The sequence below is a fragment of the Amborella trichopoda genome, chromosome 4 (genome assembly GCF_054954075.1).
Source record: "Amborella trichopoda isolate Santa Cruz 75 chromosome 4, AtrichopodaSantaCruz75HAP2 v2.0, whole genome shotgun sequence".
In the NCBI taxonomy this organism is placed as follows: Eukaryota; Viridiplantae; Streptophyta; class Magnoliopsida; order Amborellales; family Amborellaceae; genus Amborella; species Amborella trichopoda.
Genome location: NC_142339.1, coordinates 40,360,616 through 40,376,142, shown reverse-complemented (window position 1 = coordinate 40,376,142; position 15,527 = coordinate 40,360,616).

The following is a 15,527-nucleotide window of genomic DNA, read 5'->3' as shown; positions in this document are numbered from 1 at the left end:
GCAATTTTTTGTCTCTACTACTAGGGCAATCGAGCTACTAACAATTAATATATCATCGACATATAAAAATATGAAGGCCACATCACTCCCACTGACCTTTTGATATATCCTCATTATTTGTAGAAACCTTGCAAGAGCAAGGGTCTCTTGAAATTTTATGTACCACTAACGTATATTAGGGCAATCGAGATACTAACAATTAACATATCATCTATAAATTAATAAATGAAGGCCACATCACTCCCACTGACCTTTTGATATATACAGTAATCCTCATTATTTATAAAAACCCTGCAAGAGTAAGGGTCTCTTGAAATTTTATGTACCACTGTCGTGATGCTTGTTTTAGGCCAAAGAGGGACTTATTAAGTTTACACAATAGGTTCTCTTTTCCTTTTTCCTCAAATCCCTCAGGTTGGGTCATGTACATTTCTTCCTCTAAATCACCATTCAGAAAGGTTGTTTTGACATCCATCTGATGAACCTCAAAATCAAAATGTGTTGCTATGACAATTAGGATCCGGATAGATGAGAATTTGGCAACAGGGTAAAATGTCTATTCATAATCTACCCTTTCTTTTTGGGTAAAACCTTTTGCAACTAACTTAGCTTTGTATTTTTCTATTTTCCCTTCTGAGTTCAACTTTTTCTTGAAAATCCACTTGCAACCAATGGCCTTACGTTTTCGAGGCAGAGGTATTAATTCCCATACATGGTTTTGGTTGATGGATGCATATTCATCTTTCATGGCTTCTAACTAGTATTCTTTTTCAGGACAGGACAAAGCTTTATGGTAAGTTTTGGGTTCAGAATCTGGATATTGCCCAACTCTATCAAAATGTTCCCCCAGGTAGACAAAGTGTTCTAGGTATAGAGGAGGTCTACTGATTCGGTTACTTCGTCTAAGTTCATGTTCATTTTGTTTTGAGGGTTTGATTTCAAGTTCAGGTATTTTGGAAGATCCAAGTTCGGGTTCTCGAAGCACAGCCTTGTTTTTTCTCTCCTCAAAGAAGTCGGTTTGTTTTTGCTCAATCTTGCTTCAAGGAATTCTTCCTCGAAGAAGTGAGCATCGCAGCTCTTAATGACCGCTCATGTTTCAAGGTTGTAGAATCGATACCCCTTACCATGGTCTGGGTAGCCAATGAAAATGGTTTTAACAGTTTTGGGTTGAAGTTTGGTTCTATTTTGGTGTGGAATGAGAGCGTGGGTTGAGCAACTTCAAACTTTTAGGTGATCAATAGAGGAAGTACGATCTGTAAAAATTTCGTGAGGAGTAAGTGGGGCAACTTTGTGAGAATCCGATTAAGGATATAGCATGCCATCAACACGGCTTCTCCCCAAAAGTCTAGAGAAAGACTGGCATGCCTCATCATATTCCTTACCATTTCCACCAATGTCCCATTTCATCTCTCAGCTACACCATTTTGTTTGGGAGTATATGGCATAGTGTACTGATGGATGATTTTATTTTCAACACAGAGTTCTTTGAAAAGTTCAGAAGAATATTTCCCCCTCTATCGGTTCTAAGGACTTTAATTTTCAAGTTGGTTTAATTCTCTACCTCGGCTTTATATTCTTTGAATGTTTTTTATAGCTTCAGATTTTGTGTGAATAAGGTATACATGGCCATATCGCTAGTGGTCATCTATAAAAATTATGAAATATCTATTACCGCTTTTGGTAGTAACATTTATAGGTCCACATATGTCACTATAAATAATTTCTAAAACACACTTAGCTCTTTTTACCTCGGTGGTACTTTTTCTTATTAATTTTCCTTGCACGCAAGACACACACTTTCGATAAATCTCCCTTATAATTTTGAAGTATTTCGTACTTTTTCAATCTTCCAATTCTTTTGAAGTTAATGTGTCCTAACCTCATATGTCATAGGGTAGCATATAATTCATTAGGGGACGAAACATAAGCAATGTTCTCATATATTTCAATAGGAAATAACCAGTTTACAAGACGTCCAATCATGACAACAATATTCTATTTCTCGACCACCACCTTCCCCCCAATGAAAGTGGTCATGAATCCAGCTATATCTTGGGAACCGAAACCAAGCACTTCCTCATATCATGAGCATAAAGTTCTTGCTTTAGGATCAAGGTGCTCCCACTCTTCAATTGTAACTCGAAATCTCCAACTCTAAGTACATCAGTTTTCTGATTACCTCCCATATAGATATGTTGTTGTCCTGGCCCCATGAGAGTAAAAGAACAGAAACCTTCTTTGGTGTTTATTACTTGAGTTATAGCCCCTAGTCAAAACACCAAGAAGCTCACTTGGGGTCAGTCAGCAATGTCTTAAATACCACACAAGTCAGTTCCTTGTTGGCTCCTCCAAATTTGTTGAACCGATAATCACTAACTATGTGGCTCACCTTCTTACAAATAAAGCAAGTCCTAGTCTCTTTCTTTCCTCCTTTATTACTAAAAGTTCTGTTTTTAAAGTCTTTTCTCTTTTCAAAAGTATTTCTTTTTTTTCCTTTCTTAGGTTTAAAAGAGGGTGGAGATTTTACCTTGCGTGCCACCTCCCTTGGAGCTGTAGTCAATGCATGCCTTGAGTTCCTCCATTCTTCTTCTCCCCTGATTGTCGTGATAAGCTCATCCAGCCTTGGTGCTTTCTAGCCGAGAGAGAAGATACAAAAGTCTCCCATGAATTAGGAAGTGAATTCATGTGATGAATCACTTGCATGAGTTCAGTCGGTTTCATGCCTGTGTCATCCAACTCTTTAACTAGGGCACGAAAGGTGTGCACATGATCTGCAAACTTAGGTCCATAAGCCATCTTTAAATCATTATACTTTTTCATGGCCATGGCTTGCTTTATGAGAGAGGCGTCATCATATTCCCTTTCAAGTTTATCAAAGATTCCACTTGCAGCAGAAATTGACTCATACTCAGAAGCATATGAGTCAGTCATGGCGTATAAAAGAATTTTTTTACATCTCAAGTACCTCTTCTTCTAAGTGGCATACTCATCTTTGATTACTTGAGATGAGATCAGGACGACGCTCATAGAGCATCTCATGCAAGTTTTCCTCATCAAGCACACATCGAATCTTTCTTATCCAAAAAATATGATTGGTCCCATAAAACCTTTTGGCTTTTAGGATCTCAAAGAGGAAGGTATGTGCGGCTATATCTTTAATTCTCAAGCAAAACTTAGAAAAGACTCCTAATGGAAATCAAGTAACTCTGCTCTGATACCAATGAAAGAAAGACCTATGTGATCTTTTACCAGGGAATAATATTTTTTCCTTTTTTATATATTTATGTCACCCCTTTCTTAAGCAAAAGATCACTTACAGGTGGTCTTTATTACAACAAGATAAATTTCAAAATAAAATCAACATAATAATAAAACCAAGATCTTAACAACTTGATGCCATTGAAACAACTGTGCACTATGCTTGAGAATAAAAGATAAGATTGTAAGAAACCAAAGGAAGAGTGCCAGATATTCCCTCAACCAAACTTATTATACCCCTCACCAAGCCACCACCATTTGATGGTGCGAGATTGACGATCTAGCTTCAATCTCAGATCGAGAAAGCAAATTTCTGTCAAACTATTCCTTTATAGAAATTTGAAGCCTTCTAGATCTCAAAACCCTAAACCTTGGCTCAAATCCTTAATGCCTAATTTAAAGCATCTCTAGTAGTTGGGGTGTGCCCCTTGGGTTGACTTAGATAGGGAGAGAGATGTGTGGGGCGTACCCCTTTGGTAGGGTTTTATGAGAGAGAGAGTGAGTAGAGAGCCTAGGGTTGGGGTGTGCCCCTCTAAAGAGAGAGAGAGAGAGCGATGAGAGATTTTAGAGAGAGAGAGAAGAGAGGCTTTTTTAGTGTAGAGAATAGAGGTGGGGAGGTCCTCTATTTATAGATAAAACTAGGTCTAGGCTTTCTTTAGGGTTTCTCATAGTTTGCCTCTTATGTGAGATTGAACATAGACCGTCAATCATGGGTGACTTGTGGGGTAAGAGATCTGAGTCATCCATTTCATAGAAGAGCCATCAACAATATGGAAGGTGCACGAACCCTTATCCCCTTATCCTAAACCATTTTCCCATCAATAGAAAATAAGTTAAATTAATTTTAATTAAATATTGTGCATTTCATAAAATAGCACATCTCTATACATATTTTCCATAAAATCTATCAAAGATATATCAAGTCAATATCTACTTCTATATTAAGTCAATATATGGTCAATACATACTCAATCCATAATTTAACCACATGTCACAATTTAAAGTTACCAAAACATAAGGTCACATAGACTACAAAACAAAACTTTCCATAAAATAGAAAGTAATAAGAGGTGGGGCATGCCACCCATGGGAGGCACATGTGGGCCCCACCATCTAGAAAACATGGGTGGCCCATGTGCATAATTGGCCCCCACGATTATTATTTTTTATACATTAAAATTAGCAAAATAATTTCTAGTGAATATTAAAGTATTGTAAAATCAATATCTTTAATTTTATAAATCCAAAAATATAAATAAAATATCCAAAGGTTCAAAAAAATTCAAATAATAATTCTAAAATAATCATTATCATAAAACAAACACAATTTAATTTAATGTGAAATGGATATATATGGTTTAGGAATTGAATTAATAAACATGGGACACTCCACCTTCAATAGTGGACTATGGACCACACTTGCTTTATCAAATCGACTCAGTATTTCCCATGACTCACAGTTCAAGCAGTGGATTACCAAAGTCTAGCTGATGAGCCAATGGATTTCAATCCCAGTATGTGAATTATAGGTCCTCCCTTAGAGACGAATCAAAGTCACCAAGACCTTATGTGACCAGAGCTCTATGATGCATAGGGGTATCTCTCGCATATGCATACGCTTCACAATAAAATGTGGATTTCTTGCTTTCCCGAACGATCTATCTATATGTATGTTGTGTGATGGTACATGGATGAGGTTTGGACCCCTGTTTCTATAGGCCACCATCACCCACAAGGGTCACACAACCCTCAGCTCGCTCATCCGGGCATGTTCTCTGATCTCATCAAGGGCTAACCCATGAACCCTCCTCAGGTTTTTCTTCATGCCAAGGTAACATGGGTTTTTTTCAACCGACTGGCCTAGATCATTAAGCACATATCGGTATCTGTAAATACTTCTTGCATAGTATGGTCCATGAGACACCACGCTTCTATTAAGTTTATGTTCTACTATATCAAATGTTTTCATTACAAACACTCATAAGGCCTTTAATCGCCGCATAAACCCCATAGAAGCAAACCTCAAACCCATAAAGTATCAACAAGATTTCATCCATGACTCCGCTCAATCTCCAAGGAGTGGAATCTGAGCAGGGGCACCAAGAAATGATATTTACAGACCCTCGATGATAACCCTGTGACAAGAGGGATCCGAGAGGGCCACACCCTTACGAACCACCCAAAGCTCAGCTTCATTTGAGGTAATGTTCTTGAGTAGGTCCAAAGGACTGAACCGACATGATCTCGAAGGACACCCCCATATCCTGCGATGGAGCCCTTAACATTACCATCAAAGTTCAATTTTACCCATCCTTTGGACTGAATCAACATGATCTCGAAGGAGACCCCCATATCCTGCGATGGAGCCCTTAACGCTACCATCAAAGTTCAGTTTTACCCATCCCCATACAAAACGATTGTTGAAGCGAGTGGGTTTGAAGAGAAGCAATTGAAAGAAATTAGAAAATATCAGGTCTCTTGATACAACTTTAAGGGGGGAGGAAGGTTGTAACAATCCTAAACTTTTGAAAAAAACAAAAAAAAAGAAGAAGAAAATAAACTTTTAATACATGATGATTCGTTTGAATATGATGGTCCTTAGGGACCATCTCTACTTTTCAAAGCTTTTCGTTTAAAAGCTTTGTTGCTTCTTTGCGCTTGCCACGCCCACCAAAGGACGTGGGCTTTAGTCGTTTAAAGCGTAACCTAACGCTCACACCTGTAACGTAATAAAAGAATAAAATAATATATTAGTAGAATTTAAATTCAGAGAGATGAGGACTCCTACCTTAGAAAACTTATGAGATTTTTCTCTCTGGTCGAAACACAGTGAACTCCTCCCTCTAGCCGAATTTTATCGAAGTTCCCTCTCAAATATTTGTGGGTAAGTGACATCGTCTTTCTGAAAAATAGTATATTTTTAATAAATAGTGATATTTCCGTCCAGGATCTTTATTTTATAAGTTTTATGTGTAAGTGACCTCATTGTCTCAAAAAATAATCCATTCTTTTTAAAAATAAAATGAAATAATTATTTCTGCTTATTATCATGAATTTTAGGTGCGATAAATTTTATGCGCACACGACCTCATTATCTTGAAAAATAATCTTTTAATAAAAATTGTGATATTTTATCTATGTTAGAAATTTTGAATGCTGTAAATTAGAAAAATAAATTTATTTATTTTTCTTGTTTATTGTTAGAAATAAATGTGATATTTCTGCTTTTAGTAAAATTGTGATATTTCTTTCTACTGTTTTGAATATTTAGACTTTGTAAAATTCATGGGCAAATGACTGCCTTATTATTTAAAGAAATTGACATTTTTGTAATTGATTATAGTATTGTTGTGAAATGTTTATTTGTGGATTGATATCCCATAAATTGTAATAATTTCGTATTCTTGAATTTTTATAAGAGTTTTTCTATACATATTAAATTGGCAATTATGCTAGAATGCTTTTACAAACTGCTACCTTTCTAAATTTGAGCCCAAAATATTTGATTGGTTATTTTTGAAATGTTATAGAGAGTGTCTGTTATTAATGGTTTAAGTAAAATTCATACTAATGATTTCAGTGATATGTTGAGTACATGATATTGCTGCTTTCGAATGTTTAAAGAGATTTAGAAATAATTTAAGTATGCAAGTGGACTCATCCGGTTCGCCGGTGAGGTAAAAGTGGACCTATCTGGGACACCGGTAGGGATTAAGTGGACTCATCCGGTACGCCGGTGAGGTATAAGTGGACCTGCAGGGATTCAGTGGACCTATCTGGGACGCCGATAGGGATTAAGTGGACCCATCAGGACGCTGATGGGGTATATAGGTCACCTACTTGGGATGCCAGTAGGGTATTTTGTAAAATCCTTTGAATTATGTACTGCCGTTAAAAGTGTTATAAGCATTTCAATTATTCGGATTATACTTAAATTATGCATTTATTGAAAGTGAAACTGTTGATGCATTTCTGTTAATATATCTCATTTTGGAAAATATTGATATCTTTCAATCATGATTATTTTTAGGATTATGATGATCACTTACTGAGTAGCCAAACTCATCAAACTATGGTAAACATTTTTTTCAGGATATCTACGGATTCATTTTGAGTGCTAGTCAAGATCAACCTTGGAAGATATTGTTGTTGTGCTAGCTTTCTTTATTTACTTTGTAAGACCTCGCCACTGTAAATTTGTCCTATCAATAGATGTATATATGTTGTGTCTGTCACATCTCAAGAATAACAGTACTGTAAATTCTTGGGGTGTGACAATTATGGTATCAAAGCAATAGGTTTAAGATTTTTAGGAAATTTAAAAATACTTTTCGATAATCAAGTACAAAAATTTAGAGGACTAAATTTCTTTAAGGGGGGAAGAATGTAACAATCCTAAACTTTTGAAAAAAAAAAAAAAAAAAAAAAAGAATAAGAAAATAAACTTTTAATACATGATGATTCGTTTGAACATGATGGTCCTTAGGGACCATCTCTACTTTTCAAAGCTTTTCGTTTAAAAGCTTTGTTGCTTCTTTGCGCTTGCCACGCCCACCAAAGGACGTGGGCTTTAGTCGTTTAAAGCGTAACCTAACGCTCAAACCTGTAACGTAATAAAAGAATAAAATAATATATTCGTAGAATTTAAATTCAGAGAGATGAGGACTCCTACCTTAGAAAACTTATGAGATTTTTCTCTCTGGTCGAAACACAGTGAACTCCTCCCTCTAGCCGAATTTTATCGAAGTTCCCTCTCAAATATTTGTGGGTAAGTGACATCGTCTTTCTGAAAAATAGTATATTTTTAATAAATAGTGATATTTCGGTCCAGGATCTTTATTTTATAAGTTTTATGTGTAAGTGACCTCATTGTCTCGAAAAATAATCCATTCTTTTTAAAAATAAAATGAAATAATTATTTCTGCTTATTATCATGAATTTTAGGTGCGATAAATTTTATGCGCACACGACCTCATTATCTTGAAAAATAATCTTTTAATAAAAATTGTGATATTTTATCTATGTTAGAAATTTTGAATGTTGTAAATTAGAAAAATAAATTTATTTATTTTTCTTGTTTATTGTTAGAAGTAAATGTGATATTTCTGCTTTTAGTAAAATTGTGATATTTCTTTCTACTGTTTTGAATATTTAGCCTTTGTAAAATTCATGTGCAAATGACTGCCTTATTATTTAAAGAAATTGACATTTTTGTAATTGATTATAGTATTGTTGTGAAACGTTTATTTGTGGATTGATATCCCATAAATTGTGATAATTCCGTTTTCTTGAATTTTTATAAGAGTTTTTCTATACCTATTAAATTGGCAATTATGCTAGAATGCTTTTACAAACTGCTACATTTCTAAATTTGAGCCCAAAATATTTGATTGGTTATTTTTGAAATGTTATAGAGAGTGTCTGTTATTAATGGTTTAAGTAAAATTCATACTGATGATTTCAGTGATATGTTGAGTACATGATATTGCAGCTTTCGAATGTTTAAAGAGATTTAGAAATAATTTAAGTTTGCAAGTGGACTCATCCGGTTCGCCGGTGAGGTATAAGTGGACCTATCTGGGACGCCGGTAGGGATTAAGTGGACTCATCCGGTACGCCGGTGAGGTATAAGTGGACCTGCAGGGATTCAGTGGACCTATCTGGGACGCCGATAGGGATTAAGTGGACCCATCAGGACGCTGATGGGGTATATAGGTCACCTACTTGGGATGCCAGTAGGGTATTTTGTGAAATCCTTTGAATTATGTACTGCCGTTAAAAGTGTTATAAGCATTTCAATTATTCGGATTATACTTAAATTATGCATTTATTGAAAGTGAAACTGTTGATGCATTTCTGTTAATATATCTCATTTTGGAAAATATTGATATCTTTCAATCATGATTATTTTTAGGATTATGATGATCACTTACTGAGTAGCCAAACTCATCAAACTATGGTAAACATTTTTTTCAGGATATCTACGGATTCATTTTGAGTGCTAGTCAAGATCAACCTTGGAAGATATTGTTGTTGTGCTAGCTTTCTTTATTTACTTTGTAAGACCTCGCCACTGTAAATTTGTCCTATCAATAGATGTATATATGTTGTGTCTGTCACATCTCAAGAATAACAGTACTGTAAATTCTTGGGGTGTGACAATTATGGTATCAAAGCAATAGGTTTAAGATTTTTAGGAAATTTAAAAATACTTTTCGATAATCAGGTACAAAAATTTAGAGGACTAAATTTCTTTAAGGGGGGAAGAATGTAACAATCCTAAACTTTTGAAAAAAAAAAAAAAGAAGAAGAAAATAAACTTTTAATACATGATGATTCGTTTGAACATGATGGTCCTTAGGGACCATCTCTACTTTTCAAAGCTTTTCGTTTAAAAGCTTTGTTGCTTCTTTGCGCTTGCCACGCCCACCAAAGGACGTGGGCTTTAGTCGTTTAAAGCGTAACCTAACGCTCAAACCTGTAACGTAATAAAAGAATAAAATAATATATTAGTAGAATTTAAATTCAGAGAGATGAGGACTCCTACCTTAGAAAACTTATGAGATTTTTCTCTCTGGTCGAAACACAGTGAACTCCTCCCTCTAGCCGAATTTTATCGAAGTTCCCTCTCAAATATTTGTGGGTAAGTGACATCGTCTTTCTGAAAAATAGTATATTTTTAATAAATAGTGATATTTCCGTCCAGGATCTTTATTTTATAAGTTTTATGTGTAAGTGACCTCATTGTCTCTAAAAATAATCCATTCTTTTTAAAAATAAAATGAAATAATTATTTCTGCTTATTATCATGAACTTTAGGTGCGATAAATTTTATGCGCACACGACCTCATTATCTTGAAAAATAATCTTTTAATAAAAATTGTGATATTTTATCTATGTTAGAAATTTTGAATGCTGCAAATTAGAAAAATAAATTTATTTATTTTTCTTGTTTATTGTTAGAAATAAATGTGATATTTCTGCTTTTAGTAAAATTGTGATATTTCTTTCTACTGTTTTGAATATTTAGACTTTGTAAAATTCATGTGCAAATGACTGCCTTATTATTTAAAGAAATTGACATTTTTGTAATTGATTATAGTATTGTTGTGAAATGTTTATTTGTGGATTGATATCCCATAAATTGTAATAATTCCGTATTCTTGAATTTTTATAAGAGTTTTTCTATACATATTAAATTGGCAATTATGCTAGAATGCTTTTACAAACTGCTACCTTTCTAAATTTGAGCCCAAAATATTTGATTGGTTATTTTTGAAATGTTATAGAGAGTGTCTGTTATTAATGGTTTAAGTAAAATTCATACTAATGATTTCAGTGATATGTTGAGTACATGATATTGCTGCTTTCGAATGTTTAAAGAGATTTAGAAATAATTTAAGTATGCAAGTGGACTCATCCGGTTCGCCGGTGAGGTATAAGTGGACCTATCTGGGACGCCGGTAGGGATTAAGTGGACTCATCCGGTACGCCGGTGAGGTATAAGTGGACCTGCAGGGATTCAGTGGACCTATCTGGGACGCCGATAGGGATTAAGTGGACCCATCAGGACGCTGATGGGGTATATAGGTCACCTACTTGGGACGCCTGTAGGGTATTTTGTGAAATCCTTTGAATTATGTACTGCCGTTAAAAGTGTTATAAGCATTTCAATTATTCGGATTATACTTAAATTATGCATTTATTGAAAGTGAAACTGTTGATGCATTTCTGTTAATATATCTCATTTTGGAAAATATTGATATCTTTCAATCATGATTATTTTTAGGATTATGATGATCACTTACTGAGTAGCCAAACTCATCAAACTATGGTAAACATTTTTTTTAGGATAACTACGGATTCATTTTGAGTGCTAGTCAAGATCAACCTTGGAAGATATTGTTGTTGTGCTAGCTTTCTTTATTTACTTTGTAAGACCTCGCCACTGTAAATTTGTCCTATCAATAGATGTATATATGTTGTGTCTGTCACATCTCAAGTATAACAGTACTGTAAATTCTTGGGGTGTGACAATTATGGTATCAGAGCAATAGGTTTAAGATTTTTAGGAAATTAAAAATGCTTTTCAATAATCAGGTACAAAAATTTAGAGGACTAAATTTCTTTAAGGGGGGAAGAATGTAACAATCCTAAACTTTTGAAAAAAAAAAAAAAAAAAAAAAAGAAGAAGAAAATAAACTTTTAATACATGATGATTCGTTTGAACATGATGGTCCTTAGGGACCATCTCTACTTTTCAAAGCTTTTCGTTTAAAAGCTTTGTTGCTTCTTTGCGCTTGCCACGTCCACTAAAGGACACGGGCTTTAGTCGTTTAAAGTGTAACCTAACGCTCACACCTGTAACGTAATAAATGAATAAAATAATATATTAGTAGAATTTAAATTCAGAGAGATGAGGACTCCTACCTTAGAAAACTTATGAGATTTTTCTCTCTGGTCGAAACACAGTGAACTCCTCCCCCTAGCCGAATTTTATCGAAGTTCCCTCTCAAATATTTGTGGGTAAGTGACATCGTCTTTCTGAAAAATAGTATATTTTTAATAAATAGTGATATTTCCGTCCAGGATCTTTATTTTATAAGTTTTGTGTGTAAGTGACCTCATTGTCTCGAAAAATAATCCATTTTTTTTAAAAATAAAATGAAATAATTATTTCTGCTTATTATCATGAATTTTAGGTGCGATAAATTTTATGCGCACACGACCTCATTATCTTGAAAAATAATCTTTTAATAAAAATTGTGATATTTTATCTATGTTAGAAATTTTGAATGCTGCAAATTAGAAAAATAAATTTATTTTTTTTTCTTGTTTATTTTTTAGAAATAAATGTGATATTTCTGCTTTTAGTAAAATTGTGATATTTCTTTCTACTGTTTTGAATATTTAGACTTTGTAAAATTCATATGCAAATGACTGCCTTATTATTAAAAAAAAATTGACATTTTTGTAATTGATTATAGTATTGTTGTGAAATGTTTATTTGTAGATTGATATCCCATAAATTATGATAATTCTGTATTCTTGACTTTTTATAAAAGTTTTTCTATACATATTAAATTGGCAATTATGTTAGAGTGCCTTTACAAACTGCTACCTTTCTAAATTTGAGCCCAAAATATTTGATTGGTTATTTTTGAAATGTTATAGAGAGTGACTATTATTAATGGTTTAAGTAAAATTCATATTAATGATTTCAGTGATATGTTGAGTACATGATATTGCTGCTTTCGAATGTTTAAAGAGATTTAGAAATAATTTAAGTATGCAAGTGGACTCATCCGGTTCGCCGGTGAGGTATAAGTGGACCTATCTGGGACGCCGGTAGGGATTAAGTGGACTCATCCGGTACGCCGGTGAGGTACAAGTGGACCTGCAGGGATTAAGTGGACCTATCTGGGACGCCGATAGGGATTAAGTGGACCCATCAGGACGCTGATGGGGTATATAGGTGACCTACTTGGGACGCCAGTAGGGTATTTTGTGAAATCCTTTGAATTATGTACTGCCGTTAAAAGTGTTATAAGCATTTCAATTACTCGGATTATACTTAAATTATGCATTTATTGAAAGTGAAACTGTTGATGCATTTCTGTTAATAGATCTCATTTTGGAAAATATTGATATATTTCAATCATGATTATTTTTAGGATTATGATGATCACTTACTGAGTAGCCAAACTCATCAAACTATGAAAAACATTTTTAAGGATAATTGCGGTTTCATTTTGAGTGCTAGTCAATATCAACCTTGGAAGATACTGTTGTTGTGCTAGCTTTCTTTATTTACTTTGTAAGACCTCGCCACTGTAAAGTTGTCCTATCAATAGATGTATATATGTTGTGTCTGTCACATCTCAGGAATAACAGTACTGTAAATTCTTGGGGTGTGACAATTATGGTATCAGAGCAATAGGTTTAAGATTTTTAGGAAATTTAAAAATATTTTTCAATAATCAAGTACAAAAATTTAGAGGACTAAATTTCTTTAAGGGAGGAAGAATGTAACAATCCTAAACTTTTGAAAAAAAAAAAAAAAAAAAAAAGAAGAAGAAAATAAACTTTTAATACATGATGATTCGTTTGAACATGATGGTCCTTAGGGACCATCTCTACTTTTCAAAGCTTTTCGTTTAAAAGCTTTGTTGCTTCTTTGCGCTTGCCACGTCCACTAAAGGACGTGGGCTTTAGTCGTTTAAAGTGTAACCTAACGCTCACACCTGTAACGTAATAAAAGAACAAAATAATATATTAGTAGAATTTAAATTCAGAGAGATGAGGACTCCTACCTTAGAAAACTTATGAGATTTTTCTCTCTGGTCGAAACACAGTGAACTCCTCTCTCTAGCCGAATTTTATCGAAGTTCCCTCTCAAATATTTTTGGGTAAGTGACATCGTCTTTTTGAAAAATAGTCTATTTTTAATAAATAGTGATATTTCCGTCCAGGATCTTTATTTTATAAGTTTTGTGTGTAAGTGACCTCATTGTCTCGAAAAATAATCCATTCTTTTTAAAATTAAAATGAAATAATTATTTCTGCTTATTATCATGAATTTTAGGTGCGATAAATTTTATGCGCACACGACCTCATTATCTTGAAAAATAATCTTTTTAATAAAAATTATGATATTTTATCTATGTTAGAAATTTTGAATGCTGTAAATTAGAAAAATAAATTTATTTATTTTTCTTGTTTATTGTTAGAAATAAATGTGATATTTCTTTCTACTGTTTTGAATATTTAGACTTTGTAAAATTCATGTGCAAATGACTGCCTTATTATTTAAAAAAATTGACATTTTTGTAATTGATTATAGTATTGTTGTGAAATGTTTATTTGTGGATTGATATCCCATAAATTGTGATAATTCAGTATTCTTGAATTTTTATAAGAGTTTTTCTATACATATTAAATTGACAATTATGCTAGAATGCCTTTACAAACTACTACCTTTCTAAATTTGAGCCCAAAATATTTGATTGGTTATTTTTGAAATGTTATAGAGAGTGTCTGTTATTAATGGTTTAAGTAAAATTCATATTAGTGATTTCAGTGATATGTTGAGTACATGATATTGCTGCTTTCGAATGTTTAAAGAGATTTAGAAATAATTTAAGTATGCAAGTGGACTCATCCGGTTCGCTGGTGAGGTATAAGTGGACCTATCTGGGACGCCGGTAGGGATTAAGTGGACTCATCCGGTACGCCATTGAGGTATAAGTGGACCTGCAGGGATTAAATGGACCTATCTGGGACGTCGATAGGGATTAAGTGGATCCATATGGACGCTGATGGGGTATATAGGTGACCTACTTGGGACGCCAGTAGGGTATTTTGTGAAATCCTTTGAATTATGCACTACCGTTAAAGTGTTATATGCATTTCAATTATTCGGATTATACTTAATTATGCATTTATTGAAAGTGAAATTGTTGATGCATTTCTGTTAATAGATCTCATTTTGGAAAATATTGATATCTTTCAATCTTGATTATTTTTAGGATTATGATGATCACTTACTGAGTAGCCAAACTCATCAAACTATGATAAACATTTTTCAGGATAATTGCGGTTTCATTTTGAGTGCTAGTCAAGATCAACCTTGGAAGATACTGCTCTTGTGCTAGCTTTCTTTATTTACTTTGTAAGACCTCGCCACTGTAAATTTGTCCTATCAATAGATGTATATATGTTGTGTCTGTCACATCTCAGGAATAACAGTACTATAAATTCTTGGGGTGTGACAAAGGTATACACCCAAAGGGTGATCGACCACGTAACAACTTCAATAAAATTGGGCAGCTCTCTGCTGCACCCTTCGAAGGTTCTCTTGTTCTGCTCTCTCCGAAGGATCTAGGTGAAAACAACAACAGAGATCTCCATAGCTGAAGTCCCACAGAGGAGAAGGGAGGGGACCACAATTGTTGTAACCATGCATGTGTCTCGGTATGTCTGGGACCTATCTAGGTTGTCGAGCTCAGTAAGCAATGCCATAAAGTTGTAGTAAAAGCACAGTGAATGAAGAGATGGTCAATAGACACTTCATCTTTTTTGCAAAGCAAACAGACATTAGTGAGGATGAATCCCAGTCTCCTTAGCCGATCAATATTGGGCGGCCTTTTATACCCGAGAAGCCATAGAAAGGTCTTAACCCGATGGGAAGCTTTGCAATTTCAAAGCTTGGCAAGGGAAGGCATGTCTTCAATATAACGGTCTCTAAGGATCTTATGGTACTAGGAGGA